The following is a 6,000-nucleotide window of genomic DNA, read 5'->3' as shown; positions in this document are numbered from 1 at the left end:
TGATGGTGGCCGACTCCTTTGCTAGAGCAAGCTGCGGGTAGATGATGATCTTTGCCTGCTCTCACCGGCCGGTCTTCGTCTATTTCCACAGCACCCACCACCCTGCCCTGGCAGGGCCAGGCCTTCAGACGGAGTTAGCAGGACCCCGGGCGGCCAGGCTTTTTGTCAGAAGCCCAGAGAGTAGGGGGCTGCAGGAAGCATTTTCTCAGGCTGGGGGTGTGGGGCTCTGACCTGGCCGGGTGATGCCCTGACAGGCTCCTGACTGATCTTCATGTGGGCCCCGGGGCTATTCTGCAGTCCCTTCCGCGGCTGGTGACCAAAGGACCTCCCATGAGGCGGTGGGGGCCTGGGCCTGGCTCAGGGAGGTGGTGGGCAGACCGCTGAGCAGGCCTCTCCCCGACCCCCAGACCCCAGGTGCTCAGGAGGTGGCTGTGCCCCTGGATGGGTGCTGCCCTTGTATCCCTATGGCGTAAAGCGTTCGGGGGTCATTCAAAGGTGTCTCTTGTCCGACTGAGCGCCGCTGCCTCCCGCAGGGGCTAACTGGAAACAAGTTATTTTGAGATCAGCACAGGCTGTACAGATAACAGTAACAGTATTTTATTGCCGAAGTAGCGTGAAAAATGTTGGGGCGGGGGGGGGGGGGGGGAACGACAAGAATGTAGATGAGTTTAAAAATAGAAGGCTGTAATTAGCCAAGCGTGGATTTGTTCTAGAAGGCATCGATTACTACGGCAACCACACATCCGGGATTTTCCAGGACAGCCTCCCTTCGGTGGGACCCGATTCTTTTCAGTGAAGGTGATCCGTTAAACGTCCAAATGCAATCGAATGTTATGGAGTTACACGACATTGCGCGTGAATTCACTCACTAAAGCCAAATAAACACTTGATCGTGTCACGACTTCTTGTCTTTCTTTTTTTGCTATGGAAATCTAGTCGCTGCGGCCGGCCGTGGTCTCTTCCGACCGGTTAAGAGCTGGTTCCGAGGCTAAGACTTCAGGTCGGTGTGTGTCCGAAGCGGGGAACCCCGAGACTCGGCGAAGGGGAGAGTAGTCTTCAACTTCTTGACCTTGTTGACCTGGAGACGTTGACATTTTTTTTTACTGGCCGTGATTCCAAGGGATCGGCTCTCAAGTCTTTGCTGTATTCCACGGACGCAGCGCCCCATGGAGTGCCAGAGCGGTTCTGCAGGGGACACGCATGTGGGTTGTTGTGGCAGGTATATCGATCGTGCTTACCCACGCAGGGACAGGCGTGTGCTGAATGGGGGGTGCGCGAAATCATCCCTGCAGAGCCTGGAGCCCAGAGCTTGGGGCCAGAGAGACCATAGCGCCTTGGGGGCACCGGCATGCCAGGGTGGGGGGGTGTGGGCACGTGGGGTAAGAAGCCATCTTTCTGTTTCCGGCCTCGGTGGTTCTCGGAGGAGGGAAGGGTTGGGAGACAGATGGAGGCCAGCAGGAGGACCAGCAGGAGCCCAGGGCCCGGGGGTGGGGGTGGGGGTGGGGGTGGGGGGGTGGGGGTGGGGGACGAATGCTCGTGTTAGCACCAGAAACCTACATGTTGGAAACTTGCACCTTCATGGCTATTTGCATTTTTAATAAGGATGCCCCTAGTTTTCTGCAGCGTTTTATTAACATTCTTTTGCAAATATCAGCTAATTTTGGTGATACTCAGGAGATAAAAGGAAAGAGGCTTTGATTTAGGATTGGAATTTTGGTGGGTATAATGGAAATCTGAGATTTATTTATTTTTAATTTTTTATTTATTTTGAGAGAGCACAAGCAGGGGAGGGGCAGAGAGAGGGGGAGACAGAATCCCAAGCAGGCTCTGCACCATCAGCTCAGAGCCCGACTCGGGGCTTGAACTCATGAACTGTGAGATCATGACCTGAGCCGAGATTGAGAGTTGGATGCTTAACTGCACCAGCCAGGCGCCCCTGGAAATCTCAGTTTTAAAAAAAAAACTCCATAACTCCAAGGGGAAGGCAGATCTTGGAGGGAGGAGCCTGGGACTCCGGGAAGGACGTAAGTTGAAAAACACGCCCCTCTCTACAAGCATCTCTCTAGACCTCTTCTCTGCTTAAACTTCGGGCGGGGTTTGCGCTTTGGTTTTTTTAAAATTTATTTTTATTTTTTTAATATTCATTTTTGAAAGACACAGAGAGAGAGAGAGAGAGAGAGCGAGCACAGGCAGGGGTGGGACAGAGAGACAGGGGGACACAGAATCCGAAGCAGGCTCCAGGCTCTGAGCTGTCAGCACAGAGCCCGACGTGGGGCTCAAACCCACGAACCGTGAGATCGTGACCTGAGCCGAAGTCGGACGCTTAACCGACACCCAGGTGCCCCTGTGCTTTGGTTTTAACACGAAACTGTTCCGTGTTCTTTACAGCTGACTGTGGCAGCCTTGGGGGTGGCATCTCAAAAAACTTGCCCCCAACACTAGGTTTTGGTGGTAAAACAGATTTCGAGGCGTGTGGACCACCAGCCTCCAGAGCTCCGGGGCATCTTGGGCATGGCAGAAGTCCAGCCTCCTCCTCAGACAAGACTGAATCTGAAGCTCTGGGTCTTGGGACCTCGGGATCTGCATTTTCAATACGCACCTAATTGATCTTTAAGCACAGTGGACTTTAGGAGCCACTGCTGCTAACGCTCAGCAAGTCGACTTGAACTCTCAACCCAGTCTTACCTCCTCTGTCCCTAAAAAAGGGGAGGACCACTTCAGGGCTCCAATGCCACGTGCCCGAATTCCTTCTGCTGAGTGGCGTGGGCATGTGCGTGCCTCTGTAAGGCTGACGCCCTGCCAAAAGATAGCCACAGGTGGACATGCCCTCAGTGAGGCTCAAAAGACGTGTACTATTTCCAAAGATAGCAACACCAAACCCGTGCTGATGACTGTATGTCTATATGAGTGTGGCTGCACAGCCTTATATAGCGAGCAGGGGCTCCAGGAGGGATCGGCGGGAGAACAGCGTGTTCAGTGAGCTCCTGAACGTGCCATGTTCTCAACGCCCTGATATGGAAGGTCACCATGTGTCTGCGTCTGTCTTTGGAGATCGCCCAGCCTAGTGTGGCAAACAGCTCTTAAGTGCCTGTGGCGAGCAGAGCGGGGCAGCTGAGCCGTAACGTTTGCAAATGGGAGCAAACATCTGGAATGGCTTTTTGTGGCAGTGGGGCTGTCATCAGTGTTACTGACAGGTGCGAAGGAACCTCGTTTGGTTCTGGAGGATAGCTAACCCACGGGGCCACGATAGGTAAGTTGAGGCAGGTCCCAAGCAGCTAGCTGCCGTGCCCTCTGGCTCGAGGGTCATTTTCTCAGTCATTTCTTGGTTCCACCATCTGAAACAGCACACCCGCTTCCCTTGCCTGCCTTCAAAGCACTCAGCGCCCTCGGGCATTAACGCAGGTGTTCACCATCAAGTCCCTTCTGGAATGTGAGCCCCAGGGAGGCTCCCAGGCTGTGCCGCTTGTCACAGGATTCCCAGTGCCTAGAGTGTTAGTGAATTCTCAGTAGATGGTATCTCACGGGAAGGGTCATGGGCTCAAGCTGGGACCTGCCCACCGGAGGTTACTGCTCTGAGTGGGTCTGAGCCATGTCAGCGTCCCTGGCACGCCTAGCTGTACACGACAGTGTGCAAACCTGCAGCCGTGGGTTGTATGCTTCCCCTACACCTTGTCCTCGGGGCGGGTCCCGTCCACATGGAGCCTTCCGCTCGTCTCCAGTGTCCCCCAACACACGATTCTCGCTTCCTTCTTCTGGCTTTTGTCTTCTTGTGCCTGGATCCCCCAACTCCAGTTCTTCCAGGGCAGCTCGAGCAGCTCCTTCGGACCAACCCATCCCCGTCTTCGTGGACTCCCAGCACTCGCTGGCCTTGGGGCCCTGCCACCGGGGTGGTGCTGCCTGGCTCTGGCTCTTCCAAGGTGGGAGGCAAGTGGGAGTGACGGACCCCCGAGTGCTGGGGCCGGAGCATCTTTTGAAGTCCCTCCTAATGCCTTGCGTGTGTTGGGGGGGGGGGGGGGGCGGCACACAGAAGGTGCGTGTGGAACCCTGTGGTTTTAAGTGTTCAGGCTCCCTCCTTATGGGGACTACAGACAGTTTGCTCACGTCCTCCTCTCTGAGTCACTGCTACGTCAGGATCCCTTGTTGAATTTGTACAGTTTTTACCAAAGTTATCAGAGGCATATAGTGGAAGGGTAACAGACTGGAGTCCCTCTCCCCGCGTGATCACACTTCCCAGGACATTCTTCCAACCCTTCTTGTTCTTCCTTCTGGGCGTTTCTTCCTGTGTTGGTTTCCCGTGGCTGCTTTTAAACTTACCAAAAACTTAGTGGCTTAAAACAACACAGGTCTGTTGTCTTACAGTTCTGGAGGTCAGAAGTCTGAAATGGGTGTCACTGGGCTAATGTCAAGGTGTTGGTGGGGATGGTTCCTTCCAGAAGTTCCAGGGGAGAACCTGTGTCTTTTTGCCTTTTCCAGCTTCTAGAGGCCACCCGTGTTCCTTGGCTCGTGCCCCTTCCTCCATCAGGCACGTCCCTTGGACCTCTGCTTCCGTGGCTCCTCTTCTCCGACCCTCCTGCCTCCCTCCCCTATCTTTCAAGGCCTCTTGTGAGTACACTGGGTTCACTGGATGATCTGGGATCATCTCCCTGCCTCAAGGTCACTGACTTCCTCATATCTGCAAAATCCCTTTTGTCATGTTAGGTTCCAGGGATTAGGACCTGGTCATCTTTGGAGACCATGAGTCTGCCAATCATACCTCCATATGAGCTTATACTGTTATTTCCTCAGACCCCTCTTTTCCACATGACCTGCTGAGTTTTCTATTACGAAAGTAGAATTTCTATTTGCCCCACCTGTTCCTCCCCCCGCCCCCCCCCCCCCCCCAGTCCACCCCCGCCATCTACTCTCAGTATCAAGACAGTGGAATAATTGTTTCATGCAGAGCCAACTCATTTACTGAGATTTCATTCCCTCTCCTGGAGAACATTTTCTCCCTGGACTTCTAGTTGCCTTTATCTCTGTCCTGCAGTTTACTCCCATGTTTCTCCCAGAGCCTTTCCTCCTCCAAGAGCCCCTGGACCTCAGCTCTTTCAGGGCCAGGCTGTGCTCTGGGCACCTCACAGCAAGGTGCTTGGGTTTCAAGGGGGAGAGAGAGAGGCAGAGATGGGGAAGGAAAGATACGGAGAGAGAGGAGAGGTGTGTGTGGGGCGCGGTGGAGAAAGGACAGACTCCAGAGCGCTGAGGACACTGGCCGAGCCCCTAACTGCCTTTGTGGCCTGGCCCTGGGAGTGGGCAGTGCTGCTCCCGATGCATTCCAGACATCGAATTCTATTCACGAAGGCTCTGTGTTCCAAGGGGAGTTTCAAGGGGAGGCGGACAGAGACACCGCCTCCTGAAGGGAGTACGGCAACATCCGGGAAGAACATGTGAGGACAGAAATACTACAGTCACCAGTCTCGGAAAATACTAATCTACGGTACAGCGTAACACAGTTGTGTCCCCAAAGAAGAAATTTGTTCTCTAATAGACTAGTGGTAGCTGAATAAAAAAAATTACTTGTTTTACTCAATGCCACTTGCTTTTCACCGTATCCCCAGATGCAGCGTGTGTTTTCCTGTGTCCATGGACAACACCAGCACGAGCCTCCGGGAGCCCTTGTGTCTCGTGTTAGTCCCCTTCCTGCTGTCTTTAGTTTTTGTTTTCAATATATGAAATTTATTGTCAAATTGGTTTCCATTCAACACCCAGTGCTCATCCCAAGAGGTGCCCTTCTCAATACCCATCACCCACCCTCCCCTCCCTCCCACCCCCCATCAACCCTCAGTTTGTTCTCAGTTTTTAAGAGTCTCTTATGCTTTGGCTCTCTCCATCTCTAACCTCTTTTTTTTAAATTTATTTTTATTTTTTATTTTTTTTCTGCTGTCTTTATTTTATATGACCTTATCTCTTTTTCTTTGCTTACTGTTAGAAAAACTGTTTTTAAAATCATCTTTTCCTTCGAAG

General features: G+C 53.0%; 1 long non-coding RNA gene across 1 annotated transcript; it reads left to right on the top strand.

Annotated features, from left to right (window-relative positions):
* Positions 1 to 932: 932 nt before the first annotated feature.
* LOC132684196 (uncharacterized) lies at positions 933 to 5,561 on the top strand. Its single transcript, XR_013557822.2, has 2 exons — positions 933 to 1,219; positions 4,474 to 5,561. It is a non-coding gene; the product is annotated as an uncharacterized LOC132684196 (long non-coding RNA).
* The last annotated feature ends 439 nt before the right edge of the window (positions 5,562 to 6,000 follow it).

This window comes from Panthera onca, chromosome C2 (assembly GCF_046562875.1).
Source record: "Panthera onca isolate mPanOnc1 chromosome C2, mPanOnc1 haplotype 2, whole genome shotgun sequence".
Taxonomy (NCBI): Eukaryota; Metazoa; Chordata; class Mammalia; order Carnivora; family Felidae; genus Panthera; species Panthera onca.
The sequence above is the reverse complement of the archived record's forward strand: the minus strand, read 5'-3'. Positions and strand labels throughout refer to the sequence as shown.